The sequence below is a fragment of the Myotis yumanensis genome, unplaced genomic scaffold (assembly GCF_028538775.1).
Source record: "Myotis yumanensis isolate MYYU_CA2020_CCGP unplaced genomic scaffold, mMyoYum1.0.hap1 SCAF_16, whole genome shotgun sequence".
NCBI classification, from domain to species: Eukaryota; Metazoa; Chordata; class Mammalia; order Chiroptera; family Vespertilionidae; genus Myotis; species Myotis yumanensis.
This window is the reverse complement of record NW_027223767.1, coordinates 1,303,622-1,321,227: the sequence shown is the minus strand read 5'-3', so window position 1 is coordinate 1,321,227 and position 17,606 is coordinate 1,303,622. Positions and strand designations below refer to the sequence as shown.

The 17,606-nt window shown below is 40.5% G+C and overlaps 1 long non-coding RNA gene across 1 annotated transcript; it reads left to right on the top strand.

The window, feature by feature from the left end:
- The first annotated feature begins 1,396 nt into the window (after positions 1 to 1,396).
- Positions 1,397 to 16,031, top strand: LOC138994268 (uncharacterized). Its single transcript, XR_011468410.1, has 3 exons — positions 1,397 to 1,569; positions 13,535 to 13,592; positions 14,941 to 16,031. It is a non-coding gene; the product is annotated as an uncharacterized lncRNA (long non-coding RNA).
- Positions 16,032 to 17,606: the final 1,575 nt, after the last annotated feature.

Here is a 17,606-nt window from a genome sequence, read left to right as displayed (position 1 = left end):
GCAGTTTGCAATTTCAAGGTTCAGGAAAAGGTAATTTTTAGTTCTCAGTGATTCCAAGTCACTAGAAGAATTCAGAATCCAGTCCAGTTTTCAAGCAGAAAATAAAAGAAAACTCAAAAGACAAGGGCAGTCTAGAATCTACTCTCCACAAAGGAGTGTTACGGCTCCCACTGAAACGCCGTCGTGTCTCTAAAATCGTCCCGCCTGTACCAAAGAGGGCCAAAGTAAAGCTAATTTATTTGCAACATCTGGTTTCAATAAACTTGGCCAGCTTATATGTATAAGACCAGCAAGAATAGTGATTACGCACACAGGCCCCTTTAAATCTGCTTAGTTAGAATTCTCCTAAAGAATTTTCAGATTAAACTTTAAACAGCCTCTCATGGCTAAGAAGCCAGCCACCTATTCGCCATCAGATTTAGCTGCAATGCCTACAGATTTGGGTGAATTCCTCTTTTCTTGAGAGTCTCTCCTCTAATTACAAGTGCAATGGCGTTCTCCCTACCCACCAACGTGTGCCGCTGCGGTGCCCGCCGGCGCTGTCCACGGGCGGGGGGGGGGGGGGGGGGGGGGGGGCGGGGGGGGGGTGCAGAGGGAACAAGGCTTGCGGGAGCACCTAGCTGGCGCTCTTGGTCTGGGATCACCGGGGAGACAAGCTCTGCCAAACACTGGCCAACCCTCTTCCTGACGGCCAGGCAGCCAGGCCGGATCCCGGGGACACCCCTTCGGGTCGGTTAAATAAGCGTAGAGGAAGCACATTGAGTTGTGTGGGGGCGGAGGACGTGGTCGAAGGCGGGTGCGGGGTTGGAAATGCAGGCTCAGAGGTGAGCTGTGCGTGGCTTATGCTTTGTGGCCTAAACTGTAAGGAGCTCTGCGAGGGACTGATGAGTGCGGCTGCTGGGGCGTTCTGTGGCCAGAACAGGAACATTGTTTTGATTTCTGGAACGGATTTTTGTTGGTGATGAGAACATCCTGGGAGTTCTTAAGAACTGGATCAGCCCCTGGCTGGTGAAGCTTAATGGTTAGAACGTCGGCCTGTGGACTGAAGGGTTGCGGGTTCGATTCCATGGACAAGGTCACGTACCTTGCTTGCAGGCTCCATCCCTGGCCCGGTCGGGGCACGTGCAGTAGGCAACCAATTGATGTTTCTCACATCGATGTCTCTCTCTATCTCCTCCACTCTCTTCTCTCTCCCTCTCTCTCTCTCTGTCTGTCTGTCTCTCTCTGTCTCTCTCTCTCTCTAAAAATCAATGGAAGAGATATCCTCAAGTGAGGATTAACACACACAAAGAACTGGATCGATTTATCAAAGGGATGGGTTATTAAAAGAACCTGGTAGGGCTTCATCCATTTGAGCTCAAGCTGATCATCACAATGTTTTTTTCCCCAAGATTTTAGCAAAACCAAATCTCTAACAATACCTGCTGCTCGGAGAGGCACCTCAACAGGCACGCCATCCTGCTGGAAGCACGGGCCTGAGCAGCGTGAAGGGAGCCGTGTGCACTGCTGTGAGTGACCAGCACATTGGGTGGCACGACTGAGACCTGACGACAACACCCTTGAAAAGAGGTTTGCTTTTATCTCTAACATAACCGTTAAGATAGCAAGTGGGATAACTATACAGGGCATTGTATGCTCTTGGAGATTATAGTCTTTAGAACATTCATTTAGTAATAAGAATTTATGCAAGCAGATACAATAAATTATTTCTTTTTTAAAAACACATTTTTATTGATTTCAGAGAGGAAGGGAGAGGGAGAGAGAGATAGAAACATCAATGATGACAGAGAAGCATTGATCAGCTGCCTCCTGCACGCCCCACACTGGGGATTGAGCCTGCAACCTGGGCAAGTGCCCTGACTGGATTGAACCCAGGACCCTTCAGTCAGCAGGCCCATGCTCTCTCCACTGAGCCAAATTGGCTAGGGCGGTGGTCAGCAAACTGCGGCTCGCGAGCCACATGCAGCTCTTTGGCCCCTTGAGTGTGGCTCTTCCACAAAATACCGACTTCTGCGCATGGGCCATGAAGTTTCAATCGCACTGTACGTGGGCACCCGCATGTGGTATTTTGTGGAAGAGCCACAATCAAGGGGCCAAAGAGCCGCATGTGGCTCGCGAGCCACAGTTTGCCGACCACAGGGCTAGGGCAATAAATTATTTCTTCATTTGACAAAGCTTCCCATATAATTTTAGTATACCAAATATGCCTAATTTGTTTAAAATTTATTAGAGAGAGCGAGCGAGAGAGAGAGAACAAATCTTTGAGGCATTCTAGGGACCCAATGGAATAACCCAAAGCCATTTTTCACATGAGAAAAGGGACTCTCTCCAGTCGGCATGGCCCACTGGAGCATAGACCTATGAAGCAGGAGGTCACTGTTCGGTTCCTGTCAGGGCACATGCCCGGGTTGCAGGCTCAATCCCCAGTGTGGGTCATGTAGGAGGCAGCCAGTCTATGATTCTCTCTCACATTGATGTCTCTCTCTCTCTCTCTCTTCCTCTATGAAGTCAATTAAAAAAAAAAGACAAGAGAAAGGGACTCTTATGCATTGTATGTGAAATTACAAATTGGTGTAGCCACTGCAGAAAACAACGTGGAAAATTAAAAATAGAACTACCTTATGACCCAGCAATTCAAATTCTGGGGTGTTTATCTGAAGAAAATAGACAAGTGGATGAAAAAGTTGTGCTTCATATATACAATGAAATATTACTCAGCCTTAAAAAAGAATGATATCTTACCATTGGCAACAGCATGGATGGACCTGGAGGGCATTATGCTCAGTGAAATAAGTCAGACAAAGACAAATATATGATCTCACTTGTATATGAAGGATTCCCTTTTCTCCACTATCTTGTCAACACTTGTTTCTTGATTTAATGCTGATAGCCATTCTGACTGGTGTGAGGTGATATGTCAGTGTATTTTTTTTCTTTTTAATCCTCATCTGAGGATATGGTTTTTGGTTGATTTTAGGGAAAGAGGAAGGGGGTAGAGAGAGAGAGAGATTGAGAGACATTGATCAGTTGCCTCCCATATGTGCCCTAACAGGGAACCACACCAGCAAACTATTGATGTACGGGACGACGCTCCAAACACCTGGGCCACCTGGCCAGGGCTCAATGTTGTTTTAATTTTAATTTCTCTGATCATTGGTGACATTAAGCATCTTTTTATGTGTCTCTTGGCCATCTGTATGTCCTCTTTGGAGAAGTGTCTGTTCTGATCCTTTGCCTATTTTTTAATTGGATTATTTTTTTTGGTGTTGAGTTGTATAAATTCTTTATGTATTTTTGGATATTAACATCTTATCAGATGTATCATTGGCATTCAGTGGGTTGCCTTTTAATTTTGTTGATGGTTTCATTTACTGTGCAAAAGCTTTTTAGTTTGATGTAGTCCCATTTGTTTATTTTTTCTTATGTTTCTTTTGCCTGAGAAGACATATCCCAAAAAAATGCTATTAAGAGAAATGCCAAAGAATTTACTACTTATGTTTTCTCCCAGGAATTTTATGGTTTTGAGTCTTATATTTAAGTCTTTAATCCATTTGAGTTTATTCTTGTATATGGTGTAAGAAAGTGGTCTAGTTTCACTTTTTGCATGTACCTATCTAGTATTCCCAGAGCCATTTATTGAATAGACTGTCTTTACCTCATTATATATTCCTGCCTCCTTTGTCATAGCTTAATTGACTATAGAGGTGTGGATTTATTTCTGGGCTCTATCCTGTCCCTCTGATCTGTTTTTATACCAGTGGTACCATGCTTTTGGAGGGCTCTTGTGGTTCCATATAAATTTTAAATTTTTTGTTCTAGTTCTGTGACAACTATCATGGTATTTTGATAGGGATTGTATTGAATCCATAGATTGCTTTGGGTTGTATGGACATTTAAATATGTTAATTCTTCCTACCCATGAGCACAGTATAAGCTTCCATTTATATGTATCTTCTTCAGTATCTTATATTTTCTTGAGTACAGGTCTTTTATCTCCTTGGTTAAATTTATTCATAGGTATTTTTAAAAATGCAATTGTAAATGGGATTGTTTTCTTAATTTCTCATCTGATAGTTGGAGATATCTACTCATATAAAAACCATGGGTGGTGTTCATCACATCCAGAAGAACCGCTGTGACCAAGTGGGAGGAAGTCAGTCCTGCAGGGGTTGTCTTGGCAACAGCTGCGCCCTCCCCCAAGCTGTTTCCCAGAGCTGTTTCCTGTAAGGGTGGGGTTTGAGGCAGGAACCCGCCATGGGAGCGTAGAGGCAGATCTTTCTAAAGTGTGCTGCACGCCAGCACGGCCAGGGGTGAACCTGAGTGGGGTCTCGGTGGGACACTGCTTCTCTGAGAGACAGCGACCACGCCCACAGCCATGCCTTTATTTTATAGCAGATGCCATGAGGCAAAGTAAGGGTGTGACCAAGATGTTTACAACATTCTCCTGGGTTTCAATCCTACTCAACTACATGCACCTGAACTCTATCAAGCCCACATCACTCAGGCACATGGGGCCACATGTTCGGACCATAGGTTCAAGCTTACAACTACAGCTGTTGGCTATAATTGTGCTGGGAGGGCCCTGCCCTCCAAGCTGGGACTTGCACGTGGCAATGAGAGGACTGTGCCCTCTCATCAGTCCAAGGCTTGAACCTGTCCAAAACACTGTAGCAGCTCCCCACAATAAAGTTTTAATTCTGTTTCTTTGTTACTAATGTTGCGGCCCCACCCCATAACAAAGAAATAATTTCCAGAGGATGAGGCCCAGGAATCAGGATTTTAAAAAGATTCCCAGGTGATTCTAATGTGCAGCCAAGGTTGAGAACCACTGTTATAGATAATATTAAAAATATATCTAAACGTGCAATTATTTGCCCCCAAAATGAGCATGTTCAAAAATTAAATGAAGAAAATTTGGATATACTCGATGGAGATTTTCACACATATTTGAGTGATGATTCCATTGATTCCACAGATGATGCTGAAAAGGAAAATTTTCCCGTTGAATTTCTTAATAGTATTACTCCTTCGGGAATGCCATGTCATAAATTAAAATTGAAAGTGGGTGCAATCATCATGCTATTGAGAAATTTTTGTGCACCGGGCCTCTAGTATATATATATATATATATATATATATATATATATATAGACAACTGAATGACCGGTCACTATGACATGCACTGACCACCAGGGGGCAGACGCTCAGTGCAGGAGCTGCCCCCTCATGGTCAGTGCACTCCCCCCAGTGGGAGTGCCGCTCAGCTCACCGACCCGTTCTGGTGGCTCACTAGCTGGGCAGCAGCCACTCCCTCCCTCTGTAGTCCTGCAGGTCCAATCTCTGGAGAACGGGCCAGGCACTGAAGACCCAGTGCCACCGGCACCATCCCGACAGCTCTGCCAGCCTCCTGGAAATTGGCCTTGGGCACCGCGGCCTTGTGCACCGCAGCCGATTTCGTCCCTAGCAGCAGGCAGGAGCAGCAGGCGGTGTTGGACTGTGGGTTTCAGCCCAATCCCCCCAGGCCACCCTGAGGGACCCCACCCATGCACAAATTCATGCACCGGGCCTCTAGTTGGTGTAAAAAATGCAACTGAGTCCTAGCTGGTTTGGCTCAGTGACTATAGCATCAGCACCCAGACTGAAGGGCGCAGTTTCAACTCCAGCCAAGGGCACATACCTCAGTTGCAGGCTCGATCTCCAGTCCTGGTTTGGGGACATGCAGAAGGCAACCAATCAACATGTCTTTCTCACATCAATGTTTCTCTCTCTCTGTCTCTCCCCCTCCATTCTACTCTCTCTAAAAATTGATGGGAAAATATACTCAGGTGAGGATTAGCAACAACAACAAAAATGCAACTGATTTCTTTTTTATTAATTTTTATTGATTTTCAGAGAGAATTGAAGGGAGAGAGGAAGGGTGGGGGAAAGGGAGATAGGGATAGAGGGAGAGAGGGAAAAAAGGCGAGAGAGGGAGCAGGGGGAGAAACATCCATGTGAGAGAGAAACATCAATCAGTTGTCTCTTGTACGCACCCTGACCAAGGTTCAAACCCACAACCTAGGTATGCACCCTGACCAGGAATCGAACTCGCAGCCTTTCGGTGTACAGGAGGATGTTCCAACCAACTGAGCCACACCAGACAGGGCCTAGGTGTTAATTCTTTTTTTAATGTTTGGTATAATTCATTTGTGAAGCCATCTGGTGCAGGACTTTTATTGGTTAGGAGTGTATTAATTATTAATTTGATTTCATTTATAGTAATTGATCTGTTCTGATTTGCTGTTTCTTCTTGATTCAGTATTGGAAGATTGTATATTTCTAAGATTTTATCAATTTTTTCCAGACTGTCCAATTTTTTGGCATAAAATTGTTTAAAGTATTTTCTTTATAAAAATTTTATCTTTATTGTTGAAAGTATTACAAATGCCCCTTTGTTTTTTTTCCCATTGACACCCTCCACCCCACACCTGCCCCTCCCAAGCCTTTACCACACTATTGTCTGTGCCCATGGGCTATTCATATATGCATATAAGTTCCCCGGTTAATCACCCTCTCCCCCTCACCTCCACCATCCCTCTGAAATTCATCAGTCTGTTCCATGCTTCTATGTCTCTGGATCTATTTTGTTCATCAGTTTATTTTGTTTATTAGATTCCACATGTGAGTGAAATCATGTGATACTTGTCTTTCCCTGACTGGCTTATTTCTCTTAGCATGATACTCTCCAGGCCCCTCCATCCTGTCTCAAAGGGTAAGAGATCCTTCTTTTTTACTGCTGCATAGTATCCCATGGTGTAAATGTACCACAGCTGTTTTATCCACTCATCTACTGATGGGCACTTGGTCTGTTTCCAGATCTTAGCTATTGTAAATTGTGCTGCTATGAACACAGAGGTGCATACATTCTTTCTGATTGGTGTTTTGGGTTTCTTAGGATATACACATAGAAGTGGGATTACTGGGTCAAATGGCAGTTCCATATTTAATTTTTTGAGGAAACTCCATACTGTTTTCCACAGTGGCTGCACCAGTCTGCATTCCCCCCAGCAGTGCACGAGGGTTCCCTTTTCTCCACATCCTCGCCAATATTTGCCATTTGCTGATTTGTTGATGGTAGCCATTCTGACAGGTGTGAGATTATATCTAATTTTTTGTTTTAATTTGCATCTCTCTGATGATCAGTGACTTTGAGCATTTTTTCATATGTCTCTTGGCCATCTGTATGTCCACTTTGGAGAAGTGTCTATTTAGGTCCTTTGCCCATTTTTTAAATGGCTTGTTTGTCTTCCTTTTGTTAAGTTGTATGAGTTCTTTATATATTTTGGATATTAACCCTTTATCAGATGTGTCATTGCCAAATATATTCTCCCATACAGTGGGCTCCATTTCATTTTGTTGGTGGTTTCTTTTGCTGTGCAGAAGCTTTTTATTTTGATGTAGTCCTATTTGTTTATTTTCTCCTTAGTTTCCTTTGCCCTACGCGATGTTTCAGTAAACATATTGCTACGAGAGATGTCTGAGATTTTGCTGTTTATGGTATCTTCTAGGATTTTTATGGTTTCCCGACTTACATTTAAGTCGTTCATCCATTTTGAGTTTATTCTTGTGTATGGTGTAAGTTGGTCTAGTTTCATTTTTTTTGCATGTATGTCCAATTTTCCCAACACCATTTATTGAAGAGATTGTCTTGACTCCATTGTATGCTTTTGCCTCCTTTGTCAAATAATAATTGAGCATGATGGCTTGGGTCAATTTCTAGGTTCTCTAATTTGGTCCATTGATCAATATGCCTATTTTTGTGCCAGTACCAGGCTGTTTTGATTACAGTGGCTTTGTAGTATAACTTGAAATCTGGTAATTGTGAGTCCTCCAACTTTTTTCTTCTTTCTCAAGATTGCTGCAGCTATTCTGGTTCTTCTTTAGATCCATATAAATTTTTGGAGTGTTTGTTCTAGGTCTGTGAAATAAGCTGCTGGTATTTTAGTAGAGATTGCATTGAATCTATAGATTGCCTTGGCAGTTATGGACATTTTAATGATGTTGGTTCTACCAATCCATGAACACGGTATATTCTTCCACTTATTTATATCTTCCTCTATCCCTTTTTTCAACGCCCTCTAGTTTTCCGAGTACAGGTCTTTTACCTCCTTGGTTAAGTCTATTCCTAAGTATCTTAATTTTTGTTGCAATGGTAAATGGGATTTTTTTTTTTTTAGTTTCTCTTTCTGCAAATTCATTATTGGTGTATAAAAGAGCCATCGATTTTGGGGTGTTGATTTTGTATCCTGCTCCATTGCCAAATTCATTTATTAAATCTAGTAGTTTTTGTGTGTGGAGTCTTTAAGGTTTTCTAGATACAATATCATGTCATCTTTGAAAAAATTAAAGTTGACTTCCTCCTTTCCAATTTGGATGCCTTTTAGTTTTTCTTCTTGTCTGATCACTGTGTCTGGAACTTTCAGAACGATGTTGAACAAGAGTGGTGAAAGAGGGCATCCCTGTCTTGCTCCTGTTCTTAGGAGAAATGGTTTTAGTTTTTGCCCATTGAGTATCATGTTGGCTGTAGGTTTGTCACACATGGCCTTTATCATTTTGAGGTGTGATCCCTCTATTCCCAGTGTGCTGAGAGTTTTTATTTTTTAAAAAAAGTGTTGGATTTTGTCAAATGCTTTTTTCTGCACCAATTGATGTGATCATGTGATTATTATCTTCCAATTTGTTTATGTGATGCATCACATTTATTGATTTGTGAATATTGTACCAGCCTTGCATCCCCAGAATAAATCCCAGTTGGTCATGATGTATGATCTTTTTAATACATTGCTGGATCTGATTTTCTCATATTTTAATTAGCTTGTGTCCTAATACGGGGTCTATTTTTGAAAATGTCCCATGTGTACTTCAGAAGAATGTATATTCTGTAGCTTTGGGGTGAAATGTTCTGAAAATGGCTATTAATTCCATCTGATCTAGTGTGTTGCTTAGGAGCACTGTTCCCTTGAAGATTCTAGCATCTGTGTTCATCAGGGATATTGGCCTGTAATTCTCTTTCTTAGTAGTGTCTTTATATGGTTTTGGAATTAGGATAATGCTGGCCTTATATAAAGAGCTTGGAAGTGTTCCTGCCTCTGGGATTTTTTTTGAAATAGTTTGAGGAGTATAGGTGTTAATTCTTCTTTGAATGTTTGGTAAAACTCCCCTGTGAAGCTGTCCAAATTAGGGTGTCTGTTTGCTGGGAATTTTTTTATTACTGCTTCAATTTCATCAGTAGTTATCAGTCTATTCAGGTTTTCTGATTCTTCCTGATTGAGATTTGGAAGCTTGTATTTTTCTATGAATATGTCCATTTCACCCAGGTTGTCCAGCTTGTTGGAATATAGTTGTTCATTTTCTTACAATCCTTTGTATTTCTGTGGGGTCAGTTGTTACTTCACCTCTTTTGTTTCTAACTTTGTTTATTTGGGTTCTCTCCCTTTGTTTCTTAATGAGCCTGATTAAAGGTTCATCGAACTATTTTTTATCTTTTCAAAGGACCACCTCTTTGTTTTATTGATCTTTTGTATCTTCCTTTAGTCTCTATTTCATTTATTTCCACTCTAGTCTTTATTATTTCCTTCCTCCTACTTACTCTGGTCTTTTCTTGTTCTTCTCTTTCTAATTATTTTTTACACAGGCCTATTGTGCTATGAACTTCCCTCTCAGGACTGCTTTTACTGTGTCTCAGAGGTTTTGGGTTGTTGTGTGTTCATTTTCATTTGTTCACAGGAAGTTTTTAATTTCTTCCCTGACCTCTTTGGTAACCCATTCATTGTTTAATAACACGCTATTTAGCCTCCAGGTGTTTGAATGTTTTTGAGTGTTTTTACTGTAGTTGATTTCTAATTTCATGCCACTGTGATCTGAGAAGATGCTTGATATGAATTCAGTCTTCTTGAACTTGTAGAGACTTAGTTTGTGTCCTAATATGTGATCTATCTTTGAGAATGTCTCATGTGCACTTGAGAAGAATGTATATTTGTAGCTTTGGGGTGAAATGTTCTGAAATGTCAATTAATTTCATCTGATCTAGTATATCATTTAAGATCGCTATTTCCTTGTTAATTTTTTGTCTGAAAGATCTATCCAGTGGGGTGTTAAGGTCCCCACTATGATTTATTGTTGTCCATCTCTCCCTTAAAATCCTTAGAAGTTTTTTATATATTTGGATACTCCTGTATCAGGTGCATATATGTTTACCAGAGTTATAGCATCTTGTTGTGTTGATCCCTTTAGTATTATGAAGCAACCTTCATTATCTCTTGTTATGGCATTCACTTTGAAGTCTACTTTGTCAGATATGAGTATTGCTACCCCAGCTTTTTTTTTTTCATATCCATTTGCCTGGAATATTTTTTTAATCCCTTCATTTTCATTCTGTGTGAGTCCTTTGTTCTGAGGTGGATCTCTTGTACACAGCATATATATGGGTCATGTTTTCTTATCCATTCAGCTACCCTATGTCTTTTGATTGGAGTATTTAAGCTATTTACATTCAAGGTTATTATTGACTAGGGACCCAGTGCACGAATTCGTGCACCTTGAAAGGAACTGTGGGCCACAAGGCTGCAGTGGGCACAGGAGTGGGTCTCGGCCCATCCTCTGCATCCCTGCCTGGCCCCTCCTGCCATGGCCCCCAGTCCCCTGTTTGCCACAGCCCCGCTCCTGCCGTCACTGCTCCCACGCACTGATGGTGCTGGCCCCACCTGCACCTGCTGACGGCGCGGAGCAATTGGGACCGGCGCCAGCAGTGGTGTGAACGGGGCTGGTGCTGTCAGCGGGTGCGAATGGCAGCTGCTGCCCCAATCACCCCTCAGGAGCAGGGGGGATGGAGAAGCCCTCAGGGGCAATTGGGGCCAGCAGCCAACTCTCATACCTGCTGACGGTGCTGAGCGATCAGGGCTGGTGCTGGGCGCTGGCAGTGGGTGCAAGTGGGGCCAGCACCGGCAGCAGGTGCGAGCACCTAGTGGGACCATGGTGCACGGGAGCAGAGAACTTTCAGTAACCACCAGAGGTTCACCCCTATGACAGCAACCAGCTCCCCGCCTTGGTCTGGCACCTCTGCTCACCTGCTCCACCATCCCACCATGGCCAATGCCCGCCATGTTCCGCGCTCTACCACCTGCTGCCAACACCTGCCATGTTCTGCGCGCATCCCCTGGTGGTCAGTGCACGTCATAGCGACCGGTTGTTTGTTCAGTTGTTCCGCCATTCGATCTATTTGCATATTAGGGTTTTATATAGAGAGATTACTCTTTGATTGGTTGAATGGCTGACCAGAAAACCGACACTTAGCATATTAGGCTTTTATTATATACAATAGGTACTTATTTGTTGCCATTCTTCTGTTTCTATTTCTTCTTCTTATAGCAGTCCCTATAACATTTCTTACAGTGCTGGCTTCATCATTTTAAACTCTTTTTTTTTTTTTTTTTTTGGTCTGGGAAACTCTTTATTTCACCATCTATTTTGAATGATAGCCTTGCTGGATAGAGTTGTCTTGGTTTCAGTTCCTTGGTTTTCATTACTTTGTATACTTCATGCCACTCCCTTCTCACCTGAATTGTTTCTATTGGTAAATCAGCTGACACCCTTGTTGGTTAACTTTCCGTCTCTCTCTTGAAGCCTTTAAGAATCTTTCTTTGCCTTTAATGTTTGCCGTTTTAATTATGATGTGTTTATGTGTGGGTCTTTTGGGATCATCTTTATTGGGACTCTCTGTGTTTCCTGGACTTGTCTGACTTTTTCCTTCACCTGGTTAGAGAAATTTTCTGCCATTATTTCTTCAAACAAGTTCTCTATTCCTTTCTCATATTCTTCTCCTTCTGGAATCCCTATGATGCAAATATTATGTTTCATGTTGTCCCAAATCTCCCATAGACTTTCCTACTGCTTTTAAATTATTTTTCCTTTTGCAGCCCCACCCTTTGGAGACAGACACAAACAGTGGAACGCATGGGTGTTTTTTTCTATCTTGTCTTCTAAATGGCTAATTCAGTCCTCAGCTTCTTCTAGTCTACTCTTGAATCCTTTGCAGGTGTTCTTTATTTCAGCTATGTCATTCCTTATTTCCAATTGATTCTTATATATTGTTTCAACCTCTTTTCATGTTGGTATAGCTCAAGTTGCTTGTAGTTCTCACAGACTTTTTTGAGCACACTTATTACCATTACTTTGAATTCTTTTAAAAATATATATTTTTATTGACTTCGGATAGGAATGGAGAGATAGAAACATCAATGATGAGAGGGAATCATTGATTGACTGCCTTCTGCACGCCCCCTACTGTGGATAGAGCCTGCAACCTGGGCATGTGCCCTTGACCGGAATCGAACCTGGGACCCTTCAGTCTGTAGGCTGATGCTCTATCCACTAAGCCAAATCAGCTAAGGCTACTTTGAATTATTTATCTTACAGATTGCTTGCCTCTATTTAATTTAGTTCCTTTTCTGGCAATTCCTCCTTTTCTTTCATTTGGGGGTTATTTCTTTGTCTCCCCATTTTTGCTGTCCCCCTTTTTTTTGTTTTTATGTATTAGATCAAACTGCTACACCTCCCAGGCTTTGTCAGGTAGTCTTATGTAGCAGGTGTTTAGTGGAGCCCAATGGTGCAGTCTCTTAGCTCTCCTGAGTGGGTGCTCTAGGAAAGCCCCTTGTTTGAGTTTTTTGAGTTCTCCTGTTGTAATTGGGTCATGAGTGTTATTTTTCTATTTGTGGATGGAGCCTTCTCTCAGGCTGGCTGACTATGTGGTTCACCCTCGATCATGTCATGCAAGCTGTTGTGGAAGTGCTGACCAAACAGAACAAAATAAACACAACAAAACACACACACAAAATACACAAGATCCCTACAGCACCACACAAAACAACCACCTGGGAAGAGAGAATTAGAAACAGAGAGCAAGAATGATAGGAAAAATATGAGGAGAAAACAAAACGAACAAACAGAAAAGCACAAACAACAAAACAAAAAAATAAATAAAAGGGGAGGGGAGGAGTATGTAGGTGCAGAATTGAAATAAAGAAAATAAGAATAAAGAGGGGAACAGGGGAAGGGAAACAGTTTAAAATTAAAGGAGGAAGAAAATAAAATAAAATAAATTTCAAAGGAAAATAGAGGAGAAAGCAGATAGACCTAAAATAAGAAAGGGAAAAAAGGTGAGAAAGCAGATGAAAAAGTAAAGAGAAAAGGAAAAGGAAAAAATTGAGTAGTGAAAAAAAGAAACATTGATTAGGAAAAGGGAAGAGGAAAATTAGAATATGAACAAAATAGACACTAAAATACTAATAACAACATGATATAACAACAACAAAGACATGATATAAAAACAACAAAAACATGATATAAAAACAACATTGATAAAAACAATGACTGATAAATTGATTAAACTTATTCTAATATCTCCCTGTACACCACATTAAGAGTGAAAACACTTTCAGAGTGCTTGACTAATTTCCCTTGTGATGAAGTATTTACAACTTTAACTTTAACATCACAGGCTCTTCGAACTCAAGAGAAAGCAACATATAACTGACCATGTGCGAAAACGGGTTCAGGTAGGAATATTCCTACTCTGTCTAGAGTTTGTCCTTATGATTTATTAATTGTCATTGCAAATGCTGGCATCATGGGAAACCGTCTTCGAATGAATTTAAATGGGAGGCCAGTGTCAGACGGGGACAAATCAATTCTTGGAATCAGAACAACCTCTCCTTCCGCAGATCCTGTTAATACTTCAGCCTCAATTATGTTAGGTCGCAATCTTTTGATAATAAATCTAGTACCAATACAAAGACCCCATTTACTATTAAGATTTCTCAGTAGCATGATGATGCACATACTTTCAATTTTAATTTATGACATGGCATTCCCGAAGGAGTAATACTATTAAGAAATTCTGCCGAAGCCGGTTTGGCTCAGTGGATAGGGCGTCGGCCTGTGGACTGAAGGGTCCCAGGTTCGATTCCGGTCAAGGGCATGTACCTTGGTTGCGGGCACATCCCCAGTGGGAGATGTGCAGGAGGCCGCTGATCGATGTTTCTCTCTCACCGATGTTTCTAACTCTCTATCTCTCTCCCTTCCTCTCTGTAAAAAATCAATAAAATATATTTTTTAAAAAAAGAAAAAGAAATTCGATGGGAAAATTTTCCTTTTCGGCATCATCTGTTGAATAGATGGAATTATTACTCAAATAGGTATGAAAATCTCCATCGAGTATATCCAAAATTTCTTCATTTAATTTATGAACGTGCTCATTTTTTGGACAAAGATTTGCACGTTTGGATATATTTTTAATATTATCTATAGATATACTATTTCCAAAGGTAGCTTCAATAATAGATCCATTACAAATCATTTCACAGGGGATTTCAATAATATCCATTCCTAAATGAAAACTGCTATCAAGTTTACCATCTCCAAGTTTTACTAACCATTCACTATAAGCAGAATCCTCTGATCTCATATTTGTTTTAAGAGACAACTTTCTGAAACATCCCCAAACACTACAGTACTTTAAACTTGTCTGTACTATGGCCGATCGCATAGCATGTGGCACAACACTGAGACAGGGTCGAAAATCCCCTCTGAGAAGGAGAACTTCCCCACCAAATGCAACATTCAAATTCATAATTTCTCTTAGTAATCTGTCTATGGTGTTTATAGCATGACTGGATGCCATGGTGCATTCATCAATAATGAGAAGTTGGTCCTTTTCAATGGTATTAGCAACTTCACTCTTTATATCGAGTCTAGAAATTGAAGTTTCATTTAGTGGAATTGGTCATTTATATTGGGAATGAAAGGTTCTTCCACCAAGGAGTAAATTTGCAGCAATTCCTGTTGACGCTGTGGGTAAAACAGTACCATCATGACCTCTAATATAATGTATTAAAACTTATACAGATATGTTTTTCCACTACCACCTGGACCATCCAAGAAAAAGCATTTGGGGTGTACAGCTTGATATTCAATGGTGGAAGTTATAGTCTGAAAGGCTGCCAACTGTTCATCATTCAGAGAATTTATCAAAACCTCTGCCTGTTGTCGCTCATATGATTCATGACATGCATTTGCATTCATTAATAAAGGATAGTCTGGGAGTTGGAAATGCGAACATTTCATCCCAGGCAATGTGAATACTTCTTGAATTTCGTTTCACAGTTCACACAGGCACCTTCACTTCAGTGTAATTTCCAACAAAAATCTTCAATAAAATGAGATTTATTCTCATCCCATAATTTGTCTGCATCAGAAGGACATCCAAACACGCATATATATGCAAAGAGTCGCCATAGTTGTTTGGGCATATTAAGGATGATTGCATTGTCAAGCGTATCTTTCCAGATAGTGTCGTCGATTAATAATCCTCGATGTTTAGCAGCTTCATGAAAAGTATCATAAATTACACCTCCTACAGTTCACAGATCAGCAAAACTTACCGCACCTTTTACATGCAGAAGCAGAAGTCTAAGATAATATCGTTCTGGTTCTCTAAAGCTCACAGTGAACAGTCTACCCAATACTTTATTCCTGCCCTTTTGGCATTTTCTCCACGAAGAATTATTAAACACATAATGCTGTGGAATCTCCCAATAATAATAATAATAACGTGCATTGGAATCTTCTCTATTCAATAAGAACCAAGCCATCAAGTCGAGTAATGCCTTTAGCCCTATCTATAACTTCAGCAAAATCATCGGCATGAAAATACAAATTCTGATCATTTGGTAAATGAATAGCTAATCTTGTGATTGCATGAGATTGGTCATGCATTCGCATTGCAAACAGTCTCCACACAGCCTCAGGAGCGCTCACATACCTGGAGTCAATGAAGTCCTATACTTCGTCATGATGGATAATATTTTTTTCAGAAATTTGAATATTTGCACAATCGTGCCCTTTATAGACGTATTTAAATAAATATTTGACACTTTTAACCAATGCACAGACTTCAGTGTTTATATGACAGTTATACTTAAGGCACAAATACGGGTTATAAGGGACAATCCAAGTGTTATCACAACTTTATTTCCAATAGACATGGTGCTACCAGATCTTTGTTTGTATTTGGGATATCCATCAATATTTCCAATGGTTGCATTTGAAATTCTTTCTGATATCCCTTTGAACATTTTCCATTTTTCATACATGGACTATTTGGATTTTGTATTCCACATGGTCCATGTACCATATTTGATTTTACAATTTGAAAAAGTCAAGGACACTGGTCTTCATCTGGAATTTCTGCCTTAACTATACAGTCAATGTCATCATCTGTTTGTAATTTGGATTCACTATCTAATATCAATAATATGGGAGCGTGAGGCAGTCAGCGTTTCTAAAATTCAATGACATGAATTTTAGCTATTACTTTGCCAAATAAATAGAATTTACAGATATCATTTAAAAGAGCATTCAGCTTAATATTAAAAACCCTGGCTACCAAGTCAGGTCTGTTTTCAACTTTTTGCCAGCATTGTAAATTGTTTGTAATATGTGACCATTTTGGGTTGCACATCATGATTATGAATAAATCAGACTTGCCATATTTCATTACAATTGCCATAGCATCCTGATATCGCTGCTGCATATTTCTGGAACTACCCTCAAAAGATGTTGGAAGTATTATCATTTTACCAATCGGCACATTGTCATTTTCAGATCTAGATGTGAGATAATCCATCAAACCACTATATTTTTCAACTCTCAACTTAGATTGGTTTGCTTTAATGAAATTTATCCAATTGGCTTCCATTTTTGAATATGAATTGACGATATACTGTTGAGTTAATTTTCCTGCATTTAGAATAGGATTGAACGTGTCCCAGACAGAGAGATGAAATCCATAATACTGCATTTGTGTGACTCGTGTCCTTACATTTTGCCTAGTATTATTGTCGATTACACTGTTGTCTCTAAGTCTTAATGCAATATCTGTTCCCCAGCCTTTTTCACCACGTGGGGAAAGAATAGGATATGTCATTACATCTAATGTAGGAAACAGGATACTGATTTGTTTCATTTTAGTGACATTCGGATTATTGGGATCTGGTTTACAATGAATGAGCAAGTCCCTTTCAAAAGGAGGTTCTCCATCTTCGTTTCTGAATATGACAGCAACTTTGGTTACACGGGGAGAATTATATCTACCTGGGTCACTGTTACGATCGTATTTAATCGCCATTGTTACTTCTGTGGGAGCAATACCTTTTGCTGCTGCTTCAGATTGGGCTTCCTGTTCTACCTCATGTAGCATCTTGTACGATTTTGTTAATTCATTTATGTCATGCATGAGGTTGTTGATGTTGATCATGAGTCTTTCTGAGCAGCCCTGATTTTCTGGCATTGCTAATCTTTTACTTGTAGCTTCGGCTGTATCTAAAATATAGAGTTGAGCAAACTTCTGAGAAACACCATCCGAAGGATGTAAAGTTCCAGTGTGGTGATAAACTTGTCCATGTATTCTAAAACAGCATGGCCCATATCCTGATGGCAATGCAATATTTGCACCCATGGAAGCAAAAGAACTATTTATGGAACAAATATTTTCCATGAAATTTTTACTGTCA